This window comes from Schistocerca americana, chromosome X, assembly GCF_021461395.2.
Source record: "Schistocerca americana isolate TAMUIC-IGC-003095 chromosome X, iqSchAmer2.1, whole genome shotgun sequence".
Classification (NCBI taxonomy): domain Eukaryota; kingdom Metazoa; phylum Arthropoda; class Insecta; order Orthoptera; family Acrididae; genus Schistocerca; species Schistocerca americana.
Genome location: NC_060130.1, coordinates 621502821 through 621526873, shown reverse-complemented (window position 1 = coordinate 621526873; position 24053 = coordinate 621502821). Strand labels below are relative to the sequence as shown.

At 42.3% G+C, this 24053-nt stretch overlaps 1 protein-coding gene across 1 annotated transcript in view; it reads right to left on the bottom strand.

The window, feature by feature from the left end:
* LOC124556542 (DCN1-like protein 4) overlaps positions 1 to 23198 on the bottom strand; it is a 138991-nt gene extending 115793 nt beyond the window's left edge. Inside the window, exon 1 of the mRNA XM_047130497.1 lies at positions 23082 to 23198. The gene's annotated coding sequence lies outside the window, so the exon portion shown is untranslated. The remainder of the gene's footprint in view (positions 1 to 23081) is intronic.
* Between the last annotated feature and the right edge of the window lie 855 nt (positions 23199 to 24053).

The following is a 24053-nucleotide window of genomic DNA, read 5'->3' as shown; positions in this document are numbered from 1 at the left end:
AATAAAATATCGTCGACGTAACGTTTATAGTAAATAGTTTTTTCTTGAAGCTGTGAATACTTAGCAAAAAATTTACGTTCTAAATCATTTACAAAAGTATCTGCTAAAGTGCCCGCCAGACTATTACCCATCCCAAGACCATCTTTTCGATCGTATATTTTGCCGCTGAAAGTGAAAAAACTAAGCTAAAACAACCTCTAATAATTCAATTTGTTCTGTACATTCTGCAGCGCTAATCTTATCGTCCGTTAGCAGATTTCGTCTGATAATTTCAACAGTTTCTTTTACTGGGACATTACTGTAGAGGTTTTTTACGCCCAGGTATGCCGCTTTTCCATTATATGGTATGTATATGTATGTCCTCGATTGCATTTGCTAGCTCAGAACTGTTTTAACCCCAAAACAGTAAATGTGTAAACCAATTGAAGATTGTTGTTAAACTTATTTAGTTTGCAGAATAGTGACATTGTACGTACGGGCGAATCGTATTTCCTTGTTTGTGAATCTCGATTTCAAGTTGGGGAAGTTTAACACTCATTGTTTCACGCGATTTCTTTTCATATTCACTAAGAAGAATTTGTGAGCAGTCTATCTTCTTACGCAGATCAGTCTGGAACTTGTCACTTGGGTCTCTATTAACATCTATTACGTCGTTGTCTGCAAAGAATTGCAGACTGCCAATGCAGTAGCTTCATATACCGAGAGTTCGGAAATTCCCGTTGCAAACTTCAAACTTCTACGACTTTTATACGTGAGTGAGTACATGATATTTGAATAGGAAACCATATCCGGAACCGTATCGTTTCCGTTCTACGGGTGTGACGCAGTAAAATAATCATACAAAAATTCGAAATTAAACTTAACGAAATATCAATTTCTCACGTAAGCACACCTGTTTGTATTAACATTTAAACATTTGGTGTTTACATTATTCTAAAACAGAACCCAGCTTACTGTACGAACAGAACGTAATATCCAGAATGAGATTTTCACTCTGCAGGGGAGTGTGCGCTGATATGAAACTTCCTGGCACATTAAAACTGTGCGCCCGACCGAGACTCGAACTCGGGACCTTTGCTTTCCGCGGGCAAGTGCTCTACCATCTGCGCTACCGAAGCACGACTCACGCCCGGTACTCACAGTCGTCTCTTACCTTCCAAACTTCCAAAGGTAGGAGACGAGGTACTGGCAGAAGTAAAGCTGTGAGGACGGTGCGTGAGTCGTACTTGGGTAGCTCAGTTGGCAGAGCACTTGCCCGCGAAAGGCAAAGGTCCCGAGTTCGAGTCTCTGTCGGGCACACAGTTTTAATCTGCAAGGAAGTTTCATTTAACGGCTGTGGTGTATACAGAATCGAGGCAATAACTGTGATAAGTATTCTATCGGCCACCCGATCGCTCTTTTAATGTAGGGTTTAAGGAGTGTTTACAGCCAGCAATACTGCCTTTGGGTTACACTTAGCAGAAACTGGCCATACTATAGGGTGCATTAAAGAAAGTACGTATTCCCGACAGAGCGCAGAAAGTCCATGCTCTCGATTTAGTGGAAGACCTTGAACTATATAAAGTGGAAAAGCAGGAGCCACTAAAATTGCTTAGTGGACAACGCGATTTTGTACCTAATTCCATCTTTGCTTTATTAGACACTGTTTAGATAAATTATTAAACGCTCCTCGTATGTTTATCTTGCGCTGTCATTACATAGTATAGAGTGCAACACATAATTGCTGCATTTTCTTACGATTTTGTTTTACTCTCGCGTTTCATTGTCCTTCTCCGTTTTATGTGCATGTCATTGACAAGAAATGACTGTTACAATATTTTATACTTTTACTAGCTACATAATTTTTTTTGTGGGGTTTAAGGGCGCTCAACTATTGAGGTCATTAGCACCCAGTCACTGTTGTTAGAGCACATGGAATCTAGTAAAACTCAAGGGGAGGGGGGACACCAGAAAGATCTGACAAAGATGCAGATAAAATAAGTAAAAAGGTTAGATGTCTTTGGACAAGCCAGTCAAAGTTATAAAACGCAGAACACGAGCAGCTGCTCGAGCGTCATCAGCTAAAGTATCCGGTAAAGTAGATGGCAGGGACAGGACAACACGAGATTGACTAAAGCGGGGACACAACAATAGAACATGGCGCACTGTTAATGCCTGACCACAAGGGCACTGCGGGCCTGGGTCACCGGAGAGCAGGTAGCGGGGCTAAACCGGCAATGCCCTACCCGCAACCTGGTTAGAAGGACCTCCTCTCGCCGAGATGATCGGGAGGAGGTTGTCCAAGCAGTTGGGAGCGGTTTTACTGCTCGAAGCTTGTTTCCTTGGAGGGATGACCAAGCATCCCAGCACAACGACACAAGCCTCTTACAAACATCCCCACGAACGTCAGACGACGGGACACAATGGGAGGCTGGCCGAGGCAGGAGGAATGCAGCCTTGGCTGCAGCATCCGCAGCCTCATTCCCAGGCACTCCATGTCCGGGAACCCACAGAAAGCTGACAGGAGAACCATTATCAGCGAAAGAATGGAGGGACTGCTGTATCCGTTGAACCAAGGGATGGACCGGATAGGGAGCTCCAAGGCTCTGAAGAGCACTGAGTGAGTCAGAGCAGAGTACATACGATGAATGGTGATGGCGGCGGGCATACTGAACGGCCTGATGGAGAGCAAAAAGCTCGGCCGTAAAGCTGGAACATTGGTCGAGGAGCCAGTATTTAAAGGTGGCGGCCCCGACGACAAAGGCACAGCCGACACCATCGTCAGTTTTGGAGCCATCGGTGTAAATAAAGGTGTGACCGGCAAGTCGAGCACGAAGTTCGACAAACCGTGAGCAATACACTGCAGCCGGAGTACCCTCCTTCGAGAGTGAGCTGAGGTCGAGATAAATATGAACCGGAGCCTGGAGCCAAGGTGGTGTCGGGCTCTCACCCTCTCTGAAGGTGGTAGGGAGGGCAAAATCCAATTGTCGAAGCAGGCGACGGAAGCGGACTCCGGGGGGGGGGGGGGGGGGGGGGGCAGCAGGGCAGAGACATACAACCCGTACTGACGGTCGAGAGAATCGGCGAAGAAGGACTGGTAAGAGGGGTGGTCGGGCATAGACAACAGCCGGCAGGCACACCGACACAGCAGTACGTCGCGCCGGTAGGTCAATGGTAATTCGGCATCTTCAGCATAAAGACTCTCGACAGGACTAGTGTAGAAGGCTCCGGCCGCAAGACATAACCCCCGATGGTGGATGGAGTTGAGACGGCGTAAGAGGGATGGCCGAGCAGACGAGTAGACGAAACTCCCATAATCCAGCTTCGATCGAACTATGGACCGATACAAGCGAAGCAGGACAGTGCGATCCGCTCCCTAAGGTGAACCAATAAGAACTCTGAGGACATTAAGGGAACGTGTACAACGGGCCGCCAAATAAGAGACATGCGGAGACCAACACAGTTTCATGTCCAACGTGAGCCCTAGAAACTTAGTTGTTTCCACGAATGGGAGAACAACGGGACCGAGATGTAAGGATGCCGGAAGGGACGCTTTATATCGCCAAAAGTTGATACAAACCGTCTTCTCTTCAGAGAACCGGAAGCCATTTGCCACGCTCCATGAGTATAGGCTGTCTAGACAACGCTGAAGGCAGCGCTCCAGGAGGCATGTTCTCTGGACACAGCAGTAGATCGCGAAGTCATCGACAAAGAGAGAGCCTGAGACATTAGGTGGAATGCAACCCATAATTGGATTGATCGCGATGGCAAAAAGGGCTACGCTCAAGACGGAGCCCTGAGGCACTCCGTTCTCCTGGAGGAAGACGTCGGACAATACGGAACCCACACGTACCCTAAACTTTCGATCCGTTAAAAAGGAATCAATAAAAGGGGCAGGCGACCGCGTAGGCCCCACCTGTGCATAGTGTGGAGGATACCTCCTCTCCAACAGGTATCATAAGCCTTCTCCAAATCGAAGAACACTGCTACAGTTTGGCGCCTTCGCAAAAAGTTGTTCATGATGAATGTCGACAAGGCCACAAGGTGGTCAACAGCGGAGCGGCGGCGACGAAAGCCGCATTGGACATTGGTAAGTAGCCGTCGAGATTCAAGAATCCAAACTAACAGAGCATGAACCATGCGCTCCATCACCTTACAGACACAGCTTGTAAGAGAAATGGGGCGGTCACTAGAAGGAAGGTGTCTATCCTTCCCGGGTTTGGGCATAGGAACAACGACGGCGTCACGCCAACGCATGGGGACCTGACCTTCGGTCCAGACGCGATTGTAGGTATGAAGAAGGAAGCTTTTGCCCGCCGGAGAAAGGTGTGCCAGCATCTGAACGTGAATGGCATCTGGCCCCAGAGCAGAGGACCGGGACAGTGCAAGCGCACGTTCGAGTTCCCGCATAGTAAAGGGGGCATTATAAGTTTCCAGATTCAGCGAGTGGAAGGAAGATCGCCGAGCCTCTTCTGCCTCTTTCCTGGGAAGGAAGGCAGGGTGGTAATGGGCGGAGCTTGAAACCTCCGCGAAAAACCGGCAGCAGGCGTTGGAGACAGCCACAGGATCAACGAGGACCCCATTACCTGAGGTCAGGCCAGGTACCGAGGAGTGGGCCTTAATGCCCGACAGCCGGCGCAGGCCACCCCATACGACAGGAGAGGGAGTAAAACTGTTAAAGGAGCTGGTGAAAGAGGCCCAACAAGCTTTTTTGCTGTCTTTGATGACTCTACAGCATTGCGCTCGGAGTCGTTTGTATCCATTACAATTCGCCAACGTAGGATGGCGGCGAAAGGTGCGTAAAGCACGTCGTCGAGCACGGATAGCGTCTCTACAAGCCTCGTTCCACCAGGGGACGGAAACACGACGTGAAGAATAGGTAGTACGAGGAATGGAACGTTCGGCAGCATTGATGATAACAGCCATGAGGTATTCGACCTGACTGTCACAACTGAGAAAATCGTGGTCCGAAAAGGTCGCCAGGAAGGAGTAAAGTCCCCAGTCAGCTTTCGGTATGTTCCAGCGCGAAGGACGTGGGGATGGGGTGTGGTGCAGGAGACGAACGACACAGGAGAAGTGGTCGCTCGAATAGGTGTCAGAAAGGACATACCACTAGAACCGACGGGCAAGAGTGGTAGAACAGATCGAGAGGTCCAAGTGGGAGTAGGTATGAGTAGAGTCCGAGAGGAAAGTCGGGGCGCCGGTATTGAGGCAGACAAGATTGAGATGGTTGAAGACATCCGCCAAGAGTGAGCCTCTTTGACAGGATGCAGGAGAGCCCCAAAGGGGATGATGGGCATTGAAATGGCCAAACAATGAAACGGCGGGGGAAGCTGAACGATCAGGTGCATCATGTCAGCCCGACTAACAGCAGATGACGGTGGAGTGTAGATGGTACAAACTGAAAAAGTAAAAGCAGAAAGAGTAATACTGACAGCTATTGCTTGGAGTGGGGTGGTCAATGGGATGGGATGGTAATAGACATCGTCCCGAACGAGCAACATGACCCCACCATGAGCTGGGATACCGTCCACAGGGGTGAGGTCATACCGCTCCGAGGTATAGTGGGTAAAGGCGATACGGTCAGTCGGGCGCAACTTGGTTTCCTGGAGACCAAGGATGAGCGGACAGTGCAGGCGGAGGAGCAGTTGTAATTCCTCCCGATTAGATCGAATACCTCTTATGTTCCAATGTAACAAGGCCATCGCTAGTCAAAAAGTTGGGGGAACGAGACGGGGGAAGAGCTGGTCACCTCGACGGCCGCAGAGGGCCAGGTTGCGAGGGAACAACGCTACAACCGGCGGGAGGCGGATCCGGTTCCATCGAGTCGTTGCCAGCTGCGGCCGCTGTCCCTGGTTGTGTAGGAGGGGCAGCATCATTTGCCGACGAGGGGCCAGCTGAGCGACTGGCAGCAGAGCGTCCCGGCGAAACTGAGGACGGCCGGGAGCAGCGACTCACGGATGGAGCGTCAGACGAAACTCGCCGGGGTGGAGAGGGGGATAGAGACTTCTTCTTGGAGGCCTTCTTGGAAGGCCGAGGAGGCACAGGGATGGTGGGCTGGACCCGAAGAAGGTCCTCACGCGTGGGGTCCGTTTTGGAACGCCTGACCTCTGAAGCTGGGGTCCGGAATGTTTCCCCGATGGACGCCTGAGAAGAGGATCGCTTCTCAGGTGGCGGGGGGAGAGGAGGAGGAGGAGGAGGAAGGGTGGCCCTTGGGGCAGAGGGGGCGGGGGCTACGGGGGAGGAGGATTTGGAAGGGAGGGATTTGGGAGGCGGAGGCAGAGCCCCCTGATGGGCGGAGGAGGCGGAGGGGGGACAGGATAGGGGTGAGGATACCGCGGAAGGAGTGGACACAACTGAGGCAAACGAAGTGGTCAACGGCACGGGATGGAGGCGGTCATACTTCTTCCTGGCCTCAGAGTAAGAGAGCCGATCCAAAGTTTTGAGTTCTTGTATCTTCTTCTCCTTCTGATATGCGGGGCAGTCTGAGGATCTAGGAGAGTGGATGCCAGGACAATTAATGCACCAAGGTGGTGGGGTGCATGTATGTTCCTCATGAAGAGGACGTCCACAATCGCCACAAAGGGGCTCAAGCCTCACACGGTGACGACATGTGCCCAAAGCGCAAACACCGAAAACAGCGCATAGGAGGCGGGACGTAAGGTCGCACATCACCTTTACCTCCCCCTCGAAGGCGAGGATAAAGGCCCCGGTGTTGATGCGACGGTCTTTGGGGCCGCACTGGACTCGCCGGACGAAATGCACGCCTCGGCGCTCCAGGTTGGCCCTGAGCTCCTCATCAGATTGTAGCAGGAGGTCCCAATGAAAAATAACCCCCTGCGTCCTATTTAGTGCCAGATGCGGGACAATGGACACTGGGATGTCCCCTAGGCGGTCGCACGCCTGGAGCGCCGCCGACTGTGTGGCGGAGTTGGGCCTTATAAGAACGGACCCCGAACGCATCTTACTGAGAGCCTCGATTTCCCCGAAGATGTACTCAATGTGCTGACCAAAGAACATGGGCTTGAAGGTGGCGAATGTCCCCCCATCGGTTCGAGAACAGACCAAATAGCGGGGGAAGTACTTCGCCCCAAGCCGGCGGGCCTGTCCCTCCTCCCAGGGAGTGGCCAAGGGGGAAGGGCAGGAGAACCAGAACTAGAGACAGTACCTTTCCTTTTGAAAGACTCGGCCGCAGAGCGACCTGATACGTGTTGACGTTTCATCTGCGAAACGTCCGCCCCGATACCACCCACTCCGACCAGGGGCTCTCCCCACGGGCGCCACCCAGCCTCAGCAAGGGCCACCTGGCAGGATGACTGTTGCCGGGAGTCCGGATGCCCCAAGGAGACAGGCATCTACTCCTTGGGCGACGTGGGGAGGGTGCAGCTCAGGTATTGGCAGTACGATCCCTGTGTTGTCAGGGGGCTACAACCTAGAGGGTACACGAGACCCCACCACAACGGGCTGGCTACCGTGCTGGATTTCTGGTGCCATGGAAAGTCCATCATGATCGTAGGTGCAGATGGGGACGCACTATGGGCGTAACTTGTACAACCCATCAGGCGTTTAGGCCCAATTTGAGGAATAGTGGGTATGGTTACAACGCCGGTACAATGCTGAGTGCCAAGGTCTTAGTGCACTGAGGACCAATGGTACACCACGTAAGGCGTCCTTCCCCAAAAGGCTCGTACTTCTGTAGAATTTTGAAAAATGGAGGTCAAACCCCAAGGGGGACCATCATATGGAAGGCCGAAACAGTTGAAACTCCTTTTAGTCGCCTCTTACGACAGGCAGGAATACCTCGGGCCTATTCTTACCCCGGACCCGCAGGGGGGCTACATAATCTTGTTCTTTTACGCATTTTTATTTAAAATGACCACAATAGCGTCTTCTAATCATATAATCACTTGACCATTTCCTTCCAACAATTTTAAATTAAACTTTATTCCTGTTTTAGTTGTTACATTTTATCACTGTAATAACTTACACATTTGGCAAGCCCACTATAGACACTATTTATTGTGTTCTATGCAGTTTTATAGTTGACGAATATGTGAAGCACCAACATGTGGCTACTGTACTGCAGTTTATGAACAGTAGCGCTATTGACAATATGACTCCGCCCGCACTGTGGCCTAGTTTACGCCATATTTTAAATATGTTCGAAGATACCAAGCTGGTTTTATGACGTTGCCATTACGGCTTTATTATATAGGACGTGTTATAAAACAGGTATGCCTCGTCACATTTTAAGCACGTTTCCACACCCATGAAAGTAATTTTTTGTTGTGGCATTTTACTGTGTAATCTGTCCAGTAGATGTGCTTCATTTCCCATGTTTTGCCTCAGATTGGATAGTCACTGCTAACCGAAACCTGTAATCCAAGGATAACAAAATTTACCCTCATTGACGGAAATAAAAGAAATTAAATCTCCTGTTATGTCAGAAACAGATGGACAAAACCATTCCTTTCCTGATAGCGGATCATAACCACTCACTCACTGGAAGGTAGTAACACTTTTTCCATTACTCGTCACTGTTTCTCTGGAAAGTACCTTTTCTTTTTAATTCAACGTGACTGTATTTTTATTTTTCCATCATTGTAACCTGCTTAGGAAGAACAGAGGATTAATAATTTTCCGCTAAGCCCCTCGTAGTTTTAAAATTTCCAACAAGTCCTACGCTTCACTTGCGGTAAAAATTAAAAATAATGCAACGAATTTCTGAGTATAAGAACTACAAAACATTTGAGAATTTTCTGTCCCATAAAATTATCTATAACTGTTTACAATCAACATGTGTGTGAGAGAAAGGAAATTTTATGATTCATAAACAAGATTTGTCCAATTTATCTCTAAGTGACTTCATTGTTTCTGTGCACATTTGTCCTTTTGAAAATCTGCGATCAAGGAGCATCAACGTAGCTGGGATTCGTAATCAATTCAGGAACAACTGGTGAACTGTTGGAAATAGCAATTATCTGGATTCATGCAAGTGTAAGAAATCACTACTTCTGCAGAAATATGACTCTCATAAATACTTGCCTAGTTGGACAATCGTTGCATATGCTGGCTCGTGGCTTCCTTGGGGCTGACTGATGGTATCATCAAACACCTCCAGAACTGATGAATTCCCACCTGTTAAGCAGTAATTGGGCGGTGCTTGTTCTGCTTGTAATTTCCTTGTATTTCACAAAGTTTGCTGAATGCATATCGACTCCCTTTGAGGAATGGGACAGCTCAACACTTTTCTACCTCGCATATTGCACAACGAGTTGTGAAGAATGTGTAAAGCATGAGACATATGGCAGCTAATTTCAACTTTGAAGCATTGTCCGTTATGGCAGTGATTTTAAATTTCGTATTGTGTGATGACAGCCTCCGTCCGGGTGGTCTGCCGAGCGCTGTCGGCAGGCGGGGTGCACTCAGCCCTTGTGAGGCCAATTGAGGAGCTACTTGATTGAGTAGTCGCTCCGGTCACGTAAGCTGACCGCAGCCGGGAGAGCCGTGTGCTGACCACGTGCCCCTCCACCATACGTTCAGTGAAGCCTATTGACAGAATTGCACACCCGTCGGTACGGTTTACTGTTGGGCCTTCCGAGGCCTGTACGGAGTTTGGTTTGATAACATCCTTTACCTGGTTTCATATCTTTTCTGCAGTGTGTCTTTCTTCAGATTAGAGTAGAAACACTCAAGAAGTGCTGACAGACTTGTGAACTATAAAGTAAGTCATGAGTGCGTGGAAAATAATATTTATTGTTGCTGCCTTTGCAGTGATCAAATAATTTGCAATTTTATGAAACAACTGGACATTAGAGAGCTTGATAATTTTTTTAAAAATTTGTAACTTAATTTGGGCAAAGCATATTCACAATTTTTTAATTTGTGTATCCAGTGCCGTAATTTTGCACCATGTGGTCAGCTTTATACAACCGACAAATTTGCTTGTGGGCTGTGGCAAACTAAAATCTGTTGGGAGTGAGGGCATTACAAAAGAAATCAGCATATGTTCAGGAACCAAATTACAACTGCAGGCTGGATATAGATTAAAACTCTGACTTCCTGGAAGAACATCTGAAGTGGAAGCAAACATTGGTGAGGGTGATTCAGAAGAAGCAATTTCATGAATGGTTGCTGAAAAACCACAGATTGGGTCAGTCCGGTGCAGCCGAGACCATCAGGTCCTCCACCATCTTTGTTCTTTTGTGTCTTCTTTCTTCTTTATATCTTGATTCACCTTGTAAAGTTTTAACTGTCTAGAGGTTAGAGGCTGTGTGTCAGGGAGAAAGGATGAATGAGTTGTCTTGCAATCTATAGACCTGTTTCTACTAAGCAGTGGCTGATAGACCACAAGGCAGCTCTACTAGGTTTTGTGTGCCTCAGAATGCAAAAGGCAGTGAAAGGTTTTTCATTTCTGTATCTTTTTCCTTTCTGTAACACTGGACAATTCAAAGAACAAAGGGAATGTTGCTCTCCACAGATGATACATATTGGTGGTTGGACACATTACTGTGCTGACACTAGGCCGTCTGCAGTATACAGATAAGTAGATATAGGTGCAGCATGGCCGAAATGCAGACATGTAAGACAACATGAGGAGGACAGTGGGAAGTGAGGAATATGGAAAGTACAGTTTTATATCAAAGCTGTAAATCAATACTCTGACCTTTTCAGGTAACATATTACAGACAAAATGAAAGCTGCAGAATACAGCACTGTCCTTTGGCCTCCACTGGTTACAGCAAACAAAACAGGCATACCATTTTTGCATGCAGATCTTCATTTACCTGTAAAACGAGATCTTTAAGAAAAATAACAGCCTGGTTCATGATGAGGTTCTTGTGGAAGGTGGTGATGACAGGGACGTCATGTAGCTTCTTGCAGAAGAGCAATGCCTGTGAAGAGTATGTGCCACTGTTTTAATAAGGATGCAGCCACTTCTCACTCTGCTAATGGATGATACTTTCTCAAATTGTTGTTCAACATGTTCAATGAAAAACCATCATTTTGTGCTCAAAAAGAACTCTACATTAGTTTGGGTATTAACTAGGCACCGAGGACAGTACTGTCCACCATTTCTTTTGAATTTTCTTTCTTCCTGTGGTGTGGCCATGAAAGGAAAAACTTTTAAGCACTGAACAGATTCATTCTGTCCGGCAAGATTGTTAAGGGCATGTGGTGTATAAAAGCTCGATCCTCTTCACTCTATCTGCCATGGTGCAACCCTCCCCAGCTGGAGCCTGCTCAACTCATGGCCACCATCTCGCCACAGCAATGGCTTCCCAGCATGGTAGGTATTTCTCAGAGTTCCTATGCCCCACACTTGAGAGCCACATACTCCATGGCTTGCATGGGGAGTTTGCTGCTCCGACACCAACAATACACTTCCTACATTATTACAGCAATAGTACTGTATGGGTACCTGATGCCCTCCCCGCCAAGACAATGGACTGGCTACCTTATGTTTTAGACACCTAATTCAACTACTCTAAGAGCTGCTTAAGACAGAATCACACTATGAGTGTGCCCCAATGGATGATTTCTCCACATGGCAAGCATTCTTGTAAAATTGTGGGGAAGAAAGGTGCAGTCAAACCCTGCTCTGGGGGCCAAACTTAAGTTAATTGAGAAAGTGTGGGAAAGTAAGCTTAAATATGAAACCTTAGGGACAACATGGAAGCCCTCCTACAGACCGAAGAGGAGAGAAGGTGCAGTCAGAGAACAGAATCACAACACATGAAAGGAAGGAGCACTGCAATGGTTCAAGGTCAATGCTCACCACAGATGGCCAATGCTCACCACAGATGTATCCACAGAAGAGTTGACAGTCCCTGGGAGAGAAACACTAGAGGGTTAGGCATGTGGTACAGAAATAGGAAGTAGCACCTCAAGAGCTCAGGTTGTCATGTATACCAACCATGCACTCTCAAAAGAACTATGAGCTCCTGGGAAAGGGGAAGGAGTGGGGATGGGAGAGGCTGTAACCCAGTTTGTTTAGTAATTTTCTTTGATGTGCTGATATGAATCTTAGAAGTTTATACATTGTTTGGATGGATGTTTTTGTCAGCAAAAGCTAGACAGTCTACTTTGAACCCTTTAAAATTGGTTCCTATTCTCAGCAGGATGTACCCTTTTTCATTAGTTTTGTTTACTGGGGTAGATATCTCTTCATCACAGCTTGAAAACAGCACAGACATAACACAATTTTGTCACAGTCCTATTTTGATCACAAAGGAATGTGACAAACATTAAGATTGTCACCATGGATTTAGCGTGTGTTAAGGTGACTAATTATGGCCAGCAGCTTCAGGCACACCCCAAATTCACTACAGATATTCAACAATCCCTCAAGCTCTATGGACGTGTATGTTTTTTCAAGTCTACAAAAGAAACATCAGCAACAGTGTTTAGACCTACATACAGCATCATGTTTGTTTTGAGGCTAAGGACTTGTTCAGCTGAAGAGTGGCTTTCCAGGGAGTTCACTTGGCATTCACCTCTTTGTGCTCGACTTGGGCTTCTAAGTGTTCCAGGATATTTAAAATGAAAAAGTGAACAAGGGCTGAGCAAGTGATCAGCACATGTGCCTACAAATGAAGACAACAGGTTTGATTATACAGTCAGATTATTTCTGTGCATATCTCACAAAATGTGCTATCAATTTTTTAAGTATGTGAAACTGAAGTGTAATGCAATTATTGCTGATATATTTCTTTTTTTCTATGACTTTTTTGTGAATCACGTAATTGGAGTTTAATTAAGTCGTAACAGATGAAGATACAGTATGTCTAAACACTGAGATGACATTCACTGAGCTGATACCATAAAAATTTGTAGTGTACACAATAAGCTGTCTGCCTAAACATTTTCCATTATGTTGAAGTACACATTGTACACACAGAAATCAACTGCCAAGAAAAATCTTCATAAGCAATTAGCAGGTCATCTTTCCATTGCATATTGCCAGCAAATGCAATGGGACTTCAAAAAGTAAGTTACTCATTATTACGCCAGGCCGATTAACTTACTGGAAGCTGCACTAAACTTCAGTTATATATCTAACACACTTTTTGAAGTCTTTGTGATCTGAATGTCCAACAAATTGTTCAATTTCTCAACACTTCTTGGTCACGAAGCCATTTGAGAACTGCTGTGAGAATGCCATTTAAAAATCTCTTTCCCAGGTGTTCTTTCAGCTTGCTGTAAAGATGGAAATAGCATGGTACAAAGTCTGGGCTTCCCAGTTACAATCTCACACATATGTGAGGCTACGGTCAAATTTTTAGTACCATTTCACTAGCTGGACATGACATTGGGTGGTCCATATACCATCTGAATTTCACTGAGTCTGTGCAGACAATTTTGATGTTTTGCCCATAAGAATCTTAATGCCCCATGTACTTCTACTTTGTAGAAATTTCTATCTGTCGTACCATTTCAGCCACACACTGATGCACCTGTTGTTCGTACTGCAACATAACTATGCCTGCAGGAAATTCTGAATACATACTCATTTGACAATGTGCCACTCACGTTGTGCAACAGTCGTAGCATGGGACAGCCTGTGTAACTAACTTTCTGAAGTCCCTACATATGTGTGTGCAGGAAAACATTTCATTTATTGTGTTTGAGACACACGATTTCTGCGTTTTCCCTGCATTAAAGATGAACGAAACTCTACATCCTGTAAAGGCTTCCCACAATAGGGACAAAATAAACCAGTGTTCAACAAAAGATAAACAGATAGCAGCAACAATTGCTTAACACTTTCTAAGAGAGCATGTTGACACTACTCTTACTTTTTCTTCTACTACTCTCGACAATTTTTATTAGTTTTCTCATCTTGTATTGTAAATAATATATACCACACAATAATTACTCGAACTCCCAATTTCTTATTAAGGCACGCAGATGCAAGACTATTCTTTGCGAAGTATTTTCTTAATTTCTGATAACAATAGTATACTTAGCTCACCCCGAAATATTTTATTTAAAGAAACAATCATGATTTAGATGCAAAATATGGGAAGATGAAATTTTTGATAAGCAAAGAGTTCTTTGCTTCTAATTTGGTAGGGCTCGTTTGAAAGTACTCGTTCTCCTTTTTCAACAAATATATTACTTTTTACTCAAACTTCACATTTCAAAAGTTATTTTTTCCTATTTGAAACTTAAGTGTTCTAGAATTTTCTACTCTTAAAATATAGTTATTTCAAAAATTGAGTACCAAAGTTTTATAGTCCTGAGTATTGTTTTTCCAAAAATGCAAATTTTCATGAAAATAACTTTCTGGTTTGTTAATTATTCTAATTAGAAAATTTCAATTTCTTGAGAATTTCTAGCGAATTCTGAGAATCTTTTAGTAGCTCTGTATTTCAGCAAATTATAATTTTTCATACTACACAATCTATAATCATGTGCAAAGCCTCGGTCAATCAACCCACGATGTAAAGTTTACAACTTGGTTGGTTGGTTGATTGATTTGGGGAAGTGGACCAAACAGCAAGGTCATTAGTCCCATCACATTTGGGAAGCATGGGGAAGGAAATTGGCCGTGCCCTTTCAAAGGAACCATCCCAGCATTTGCCTGAAGCAATTTAGGAAAATCACGGAAAATCTAAAACAGGATGGCTGGGTGCAGGTTTGAACAATCGTCCTCCCGAATGCAAGCAAGTACAGTGAACTAACCACTACGCCACCTCACTTGGTAATGTGAAGTTACCAAGTCCCGGTTTACCAATGAAATTTTAATCATCTAGTTTTTTGTCTATACTTCATCATGCAATTTTCAGTCAGTTTGTATTTCGCTACAATAATGTATATAATGTGCAGTTACTATGTATGAATCAGTACGACCCTAACTATGAACTTGTGCACACTGTGGTTACTATTTGAGAGTCATGTAAAGATATGTTAGTCTGCCTCCAGTGAACTTTGTGAAAGTTTGTTAACTGATGTAGCCTACTGTTCTGGTTCAAATATTGAGTCTCCTGCATCTTACAATGTTGGTCATAAAATAAGAAGCATTATTCAGTGAGTGTGCAGTGTTGTGTAGTTTATTTTTAAATGTTTGTCAAGACCATTAATAGCAGGACAAGGATGGAGGAACACATGTTGTGAGACTTCCGAGGCATAGTCGCAGGTCAGTAAACGTTTGGTTGCTTTACCATCTCCATAGTCACAGAAAATTCTGTCACGTACCTCTCACGATTCCACAGTTAAGGGAAACCAACAAAAAACCTAGATGGCTAGACAGAATTACGAAGACAGTGGTTCCAGAAAGTGAGTGAAAAGTGGTTTCCAGACCACTATTACCCAATTCAATGCTGATTTTTCATTTTTTCTTTCCAACAAATTCTACTTCATTATCAACTTGTGGCTTATCAGGTAAAAGTTTGACATTAAAGGGAGTTATAGATACAAATCAAGCTTCACATAAAATTCTGTGCCCTTTTATAACTATATGGATAAGCCATTTCACGGGTTTGAGAATACAACACACACAACTGAAGTGGACCACACTTCGTAAAGTCTGCAGTGCTCATATCAACCTTAGGGTTATTCTTAATATTTTTCAGGTACTTTTCATTGTGTTGAAAGAATGGAAGATTAAAGAACAAAATAAAGCAATTGTCAAGAAAAATGTCTGTTTTAACATAACAGTGCTCTATGAAACATTTGCATAACGAATGTGGAATGTCACAACTTATTTTCAATCTAAAAACAGTCTTATACAATCAGTTATTGTGACTCAAAGGATAAAACAAACATTCTACAATCAACTTTGACATAATTCCAAATTTGGCTTTGTACAACTGATAGTTATTTCTTGACCTAACAAGGCTACCTTGCAATGCACATTACTTCCATATAACTGACTGTTAAGTTACTAGATTCATACTCGCTATACCATGTGTAAGTGGAAGGAATTAATATTATCTTAATTCATCCCAGACAATACACTCCTAATCCAAGCAGTACATCTAAGTGAATCACTATGTCTTTCCAATAATTACTTCCATGTTTTGAGCATTTATAACAGCTACACACTGAGACACCAGTGATAGAACTGTGCAACTTCTCTTTGAATTTTTTTCTATGTCATTATCTCAACTTGATAAGTCGGAGGCTGTGCAACAAAACCTAAAAATTGTCTGCTCAAGAATTTTTGAAGTATTTGTTCATGAATGAATTACATTTACAAATAATTCTTTAATTACTTGTGTTGGCAGCTGCTTTCTACTCAAATACGAGGGTTGGAACTTAAATAGTGGCAACTATTTATTCACAACTGATACACAAAAGTTACACGTTTGCACCTGTTACTGTCCTTCAAAGTAGTCACCAGCGTTGTGTAGAACCAGTTGCCAGCGATGTGGAAGGCGTAGTATATGATTATCAGAGCCTGTTCTGTTGATGGTGCAAATGGAGTGGTCTGCTGCCTGTCCATTCTCTGGAATATTTCTGAAGAGAATGCCACGAAGTGGTTCCTTCATCTTCAGAATCAAATCAAAGTCACAAGGACTTAATTCCGGGGAGTATGGTGGGTGGTACAGTACTTCCCAGTCCCAGTCCCATCGACCAAACAGAGCTGCCACAGCTTGCACTGTATGCGCCCGCACATTGTCGTGCAAAATGATGGGTGGGTTATGCAGAAAGTGTTGTCACTTCTTTTGCAAAGCTGGTTGCAGGTGATGCTCCAAAAACAAACCGTAATAAGACTTAAGTCCATTCACACCTTCAACAGAACAGGCTCTGCTAACGGTATACTACGCCTTCCACATCACTTGCACCGGGTACTACGCAACACTGGTGACTACTTTGAAAGACAGTAACATGTGCAAACATTTAACTCTTTTGTTTTGGTTGTGAATAAATAGTTGCCACTATTTAAGTTCAAACCTTCATAGTTTTATGTGCTTGGTTGATTTTTAACTGCTCTCTTTAGAGAGACTTTGATACTTGGTATCAGCTGAAGTGTTTGTTATCACTTTGCAAATTTGATTAACTTAGGTGTTTCATACAACTTTGTCAATTCATAACCAAACTGTCATCTTTCAGCCTCAGCTTGACCTCAGTCTATGCCACAGATCAATAGGTCATCACATATTTGAAGCTGGGACTCCAGATGGTGCACTAGATCAAGGGTTCTCAAAGATTTTCCACTGCACCCTCCCCCCTTCTGAAACAAATTATTTACCACCTCCTCCCACCACCCTCTCCACTGTATTCTCTTTTTTTTTTTCAGCACTTCTCATACTCGACACAAAAATATGCCCATGATCTCCATACCTTTCTGTCTAATTATTGCACCTATTAGTTACAATAATAATAATAATTATTACAGTGTGTTCTCTGATCACATCAGGGCTAAATATATCTCTTTAAAAAATTATCACACATATCCATTATTTGAGGTGTAAGGAAATAATTACAACTAGTTCGTAAATAATCACAGCTGCGTGTTCAGGTATTGTAACTGAGCAAATATGCCTATTTCACTACATAGTTTTTTTTACAAAGTAATTCACAAATTATTTCCATCTATGTTGCTTTTAATCCACTTCTAATGTTTTAATGTGTGAAAGATTATGATGTCCAAATGATACAAAAATAGACAACATTTAAATGCCAACTTAAAAACCGTTACATTCAGACTAACCATACAAATAGAAAATAAATGAGACTAAAAATGCACATGGTTTAAAATTTGGAAATTTTCTGACATTTGCACATTTTGTATGTGAGTGTGCTTGAATTTGAGAAGAGAGAAGAGCCAGCCTCAGTTGGACCTTTAAAACAATGTCTCACAGATCTCTTCCAGCTGCAGTCAAGACCAATGTTTAGTCTTTATTAATGGCCTTGGGCAAAATGTTCACTTATTGTCATTAGTAGTTCTTAAATGTTTAGCATGTAGCTAACACTGTGGGTGATTGGTGACAAGATTTGTGTGACAAAATACTGCTCATGACTTATCATTCCTGCCAACAGGCTCTAATGGTCAATTCTGGTGAAATAAGGTGGCAAATTAACAGAGGAGGAGCTTGCCAACTTTGTCCAGGAAATGAGAATCTGTATGCTAGCAATTTGTTCACCAGCAGTCTTTTTCTTACATAACATGACACACAAATCTTTCAATAAAAGCTAGTACCCACTGCGACTTCCCAGGTAGGGCTTGCTCCACCACTCTGAGGACAGCTGCACTAGAGAACTGCATCCATTCACTAACACTGAACATAAATTGGTCATCCATTTAAGCAGAATCAAGTGCAAGTGAATACTCCCCAAAACATACTCGATACACTCCACAGACTTATCAGAGATGGACTGTGGGAGAAGTTAAAGTTTATGGTCCTATTGAGATCAAGGGCATTAGAGCCTGAGCACAATGTGGAGGTATATTTTTCATAACCTTGCTTAAGGAAATATCTTATCCTTTACCACATGTAATTCACTACATTTAACTAAGGATGATCATATGAACACAATTCTGCCTCTCCTGCATACAAGTCCCATGTCTTCATGATTCTGTCAACACATATAACAGTAAAATTAATGGGGAAACAATTGTTTTCACATCATCATCATCATCATCATCATCATCATCATCATCATCATCATCGTCGTCGTCGAGAAAAACCAAACAGCAATGGCACTTTTCATTGTTAGAACTTCAAATTTATTTTTGCAAAAGATAAATAAGGCATGAACATATATGAACTTATTTTTTGTTTGTTTAAATTGTATTTAGTACAGATTTGAACTGTGGAATGTACAGTTATAGCCCACAGCCTGGAGTAAAAGCAGGTACTCTGTGGGGCACAACTGGGCAATGTTACTTTTTCCACCATAGACATGGGACACACTGATACTAATGCAAGTCATTTACATTCCACGCTGTACAATCCGCATGGGAATACATCTTACAGTTTAAACACTTTACCTGACAATCTGGTTTTCTTGCTGATAGGTACATTTCTTTGCATAAACAATAAGGCATTCATTCCTACCTTCAGAAGAGCGTGTTTGCTTCACGAGTATTTTGACATTATTTTGATGGTCTAGATCAGGCGTCCTTCCGCAATTTTCTTTCAACAGGTTGTGAAGATGCTTTGTTGCATCGAGTTAAGTTTTGTACAGAGACACTGATCACAGCACATTTTTCTCTTCGCTTGGTAGATGACAGTTTCTAGTAATGAGAAACTTCCTCCACACTGTCAGGTGATACAGTGAATGCAGACTGTCTGCACATTAGCTGACAGACCAGGTTGTGGAGAAGAAGCAGTAACTCAACTCATTTGTGTTCTAGAAATCTGGCATTATTCTTTCTGTCTTAGCTGATGGTACAAATTCATCTTCACAAGACTTGAAAATACCAGTCTTTTTGAACCCCAATATGCCATATTGCATTGCTGTTGCTCTAGCATATGGAAGTCCAAAAAACTGAGTTATTTGGTAAGAGGGTGGTGTAGTGGAAAGCAAACAATCATGACATTTTGTTTTCTAGCCAGCTTCATGACCTCTAAGCGTTTTAAATAAGTTGGATGGCCATGGCAAGCAGCATAAAAATCAGTTCTGTTCTTTCAAGATATGGTGTGAGATATGAAGTGATATAAAACCAATGGATGAAGATTTCAGCCTCTAGGATGACACACTGCTACTGTTCTTGACAGTGCTCTGTTTAAAAGTTCCCCTTTTCACCCTAAATACTAGAAGTGAAGGAATGTAATGGCCTGCTGTAGAAAAACAAATTCCTACTGTTATCAACTGCCCTCACTCAACTGATGTCAAGATTGCTTGGGAATTTGTACTTCTCTAAGCATTTGGATAAAATTTCAAAAACTTGTACACAGCTGTTTGAAACACTACATGTGAACACTCAATTAGCACGCTGTTAAAAGTATAAAGTTCTTATGCCACACACAAGTTATATGTAACGAAGTCATAAGGGTAAAGTTAAGTAGTTCTAGTTTTACCTTAAATGTATTCTCTGTGTGAAATACCATCTGCATAAGAAACAAGGTGAACAATTGTTTAATATAGCCTATATTCATATAAAGCCCGTTACAGATATTACTCATTGTACTTACTAGTTTCAACTTGTGGTTCGACAATAAAATCCTTACTAAAGACAACAAATCACAAAATAAGATATAATAGCAAAAAATCCAACCATCACCAAAAATGCATTTGTTACTACCAAGTCTCATGGTGGTACTGAAGTTGCTGGCTCCTTTCAAGATCTGATGGCCAAGAAACAATATCCCCAAACTGCAAAGGGTTCCCAGTTACAACCCTACACCCAAATATACCTAAATTCCCCTACACGCACAAACAGAACACTGACAATTTCTTTTTGCCCTATATTAGTTTTGGTAATTTAGGCTGTGGTAACACACTGATCTGTTGTGAAGGTACAGGTTAAGTTTGAAACTGGAATGTACCCCACAAGCACAGGTTTAAACAGAAACAGTCAAAGTCTAAATGAGTCATATATCACCATGATGTACCCTATCACGACACCCCTAGTCTTAAAGTCAACAATGTAAAGACAAATTGGTGCAAAAGAAATGCCTTAATTGTCATATTCAAGATGGGCACTTGGCCATCATGTGCTGTTACAAAACTGGGAATGAGGCCAAGAAAGAGAAAGCAGTTAACATCAATAATATTTCACTATCACACTGCCATCAAGCCATCTATTAGGTTATGAAGTTGAAGTTCAATAATATAGTAAAATTAGATGATAAACAGTCTGTATACCATTACACATCATCCTTATGTATTGAAAGCAGCCTTATAATAATGCCACAACAAATTTATTTATAAAGGCCCCCCCTACAGAAATCTCCACACTATTTTACAGACTTCAGCTATAAGCAACCATGTTGCTCTTCACATTTTTTGATGTCATCTACCTACCTCCATGAGTTTGTTATCTTAGGAATTTCTTATTTCTCAAAATCCAATGAACATTCTAGGTGCATAATATACACACAAAATAAATGTCAATTTTCTGTCTGCACATGTATGATGTACATACCAAATTAGTATGTCATATGACAAAGCTGACAAGTATTGATAGAGTCAGTTGACCCAGTACATATAGCAACCTTTCACGTAGTTACATATTGTTGTGCATCTCCCTTTTATTTTAATTACTGTAATACTTACACCTTCCAATGTAATAGGTGTAACTTTACATACTTCAAGACAGTTGAATGACAATGTGGTAGGGTCCTATCTTCTTGCAAAGACTCTAATCCTCCTCCTTCAGGGTGAAAAATCCAACCTTAGTTGCAATGTGTCTAAATGCACGTAGGCAATGATTGTTCTTGAGACAATACAACAGGGTAGTTATTTACAGAAGGGAACACACATTTAAATTGTCTTATTCAGTTGTAATGACAGCAGGAGTTCCTCTAATCCAAATCTCAGCATGCTGTATGTATAAACTTTTCCATTTGTCAATGCATGAACTGCAATGATATAGCTGGCCGAGCTGTCATTGTACGAAGTGACTGCTATGATTTGCTAATGACACTAATAAGCTCTCCAACAACAATGCACACATTAATCGCTAGCAGTGCAAATGATCAAATTCCAATGTTGAAAACTACTACTAGGACTGCTGAGTTTCGGTGTTTCAGAAACTTATTGCTTAACTCCATCCAATCTCACATTTCCCACTATCCCAAGTTTGTATGTGTGCTGCCAAGAATTTGGCTATGACCATGAATCTGACACTAGCCACTAGACTGAACTGTACAATTTTACTGCATTCTGTCAATTGAGGATGACAAACTTTCAACTAGTATATATTTATTAACCTGACACACATTGTTCACACGTCAAAAGCTGCAGACAGATTAGAGGTGCTTCAATTTTTTTCACAAGCAAGCATACCAAAGAGGCTGACAAACACCAATTTCAACAACAGCATTGTCATACATTCTATTTTTGCAAAGGTTTGCTGTTATTTACTATGTACTGAAATTTAGTGACAACATTTGTGAGTTAATTTTCTCATGCAAACAAATGACACTTCCCCCTTGGATACTCCACAAGTTACAGGATTCTGGCTCAGCAGCCTGACCTACTAGCGTTGATATATTTTGTGGGTGCAATTTCATTTTAACAACTGACATATCAAACAGTACATCATTCCCACAAAAAAAAAAAAAAAAAATCACACTTTCTAAATACATTTTGCTGTATTATATGATTCAGCCTGTTTACACTTTGTCCTCCACGAAATATATCAAGAAACGGTGCACAAGTCTTTCTCTACACATTATAAACATGAAAAACCAACATCTTGAACTGTGAGCTGATATGACAACATAGAAGAGCTGCCATGTAGGATTAAAGTTTTGTTCCCTGCAAGTTCCTAAACGTAAATAATTTCCATGAATGATACAAATAATACCTGGAACAGTTTATTGACAACGCTGTAGTTCAATCTTTCTGACAACTTGGAATCCGTGTATCAAGGGACTGCTTCACAGCCATTTAAATATTAGTTACGATACTGTTTTTCCAACCCAACGGTCCAACCAAATATATGCTAAATAAAATCAATTTCTTCCACTTGACAAACTAATTTCACCGTCCCGATCTGACATTCACATCGACTGTTTGCAAAATCGCATGGCAGCAAATTAATAAAAAAAACAATGGCTTAACTGAGCAAAAACTCATTGGTGGTGCATTTTCATCACTGATTCTTAAATAACTCTAGGAATAGCAGACGAACAACACGTAACCTGTCACTTACAATAGTAATGTTTACATGCTTACGAAGATTTTAAACACGGTGGGCTTTTTAATATCTGTATGCTCAAAATATTATTGCCTATCACGATGAAATCGTCGAACACAACTCTCTAAAGCAGATGATAGCGAGTTGAAGCCAAGAAAATAGTGCAATTATAGGTTAGAAACTTTCCGACCACGAATATGTGAGATCTGACACTCCAGTTACAAACACAATACATTAAACACCCACTTGGGATAAATATCTTCTTGAAATTTGCCCTCTCTTTTACTGCTTAAACTACATTAAATACAAATAAAGCACGTTAACAATTATTCATACGTACTTAACCACACCTCCACTCCGGCTTCCTCTCACAAAACTAAACTGTGACACAAGGAAAGATCATGTTACAATACACACAACCCAGTGACTCCAGAGACTATCTGTATCTGGAAACGCTTTGACGTAGTCGGCAATACTTCAACTTTTGCAGTCAAGAGAATTTTGCCACTGTTTTGAGCTTAACAATTACGACTCCACAATCAATTAAAACTGAGCCAGTGGCAGAAAAACTCTGTTACGAAATTACTCACTGTTATTTACTTCTTCTAATATAATCGAAAGACTTACCGTAAAGAGGGGTTACTTTTTTCCTCGTTTGGACACTGTAGTCATGTAATGCAAAGTAGTTTTGTAAAATGACTTCTGAAAATGAGGTCAGTCTATTCCAAAACATACAAGACATCAAATATTTATTTTTGAAATTCTGTAATGTTTAAAAAATTGGAGGAAAGTAGCCCCTGGAGTGGGTTATTTTACTGTACTTAATGTAAACATTATTTTAAGGAAGGATAATAGCTCGGGGCGATGCCACCTTCTATAAAATTTATTGTGTTACCTTATTGGACATTAGTAAACCAACATTTATATACATTCTGCTATTAAAGGGACAAAATAAAAAAATTGAATACGGCAACTTTTTTTATTCAAGACGTTAAAAAAGTAACGAAAATTAACAAAATTTAGTGTTGTCTCGTTACCCGAGAAAAGCTCCACGTTTCATTAAATATACTGGTATGCCAAAATGTCTGTGACTGTACTAGGAAAAGAGTTCACAAAAATTCATCACCATCGATCAACTCTGACATTGAGATAATGTGTTTTTTTTTTTTTTTTACTTTATTGTTATTTTAAAACCTGTACAACAGGCAGGCTGTCAGCAGCACACTACGCTGCTCTTCAGCCATAGAAGACACAAGCAGCAAAAACAGTGAGAAGACACATAAGTCACAGAGCGGTGGGCAATAAAACAGGA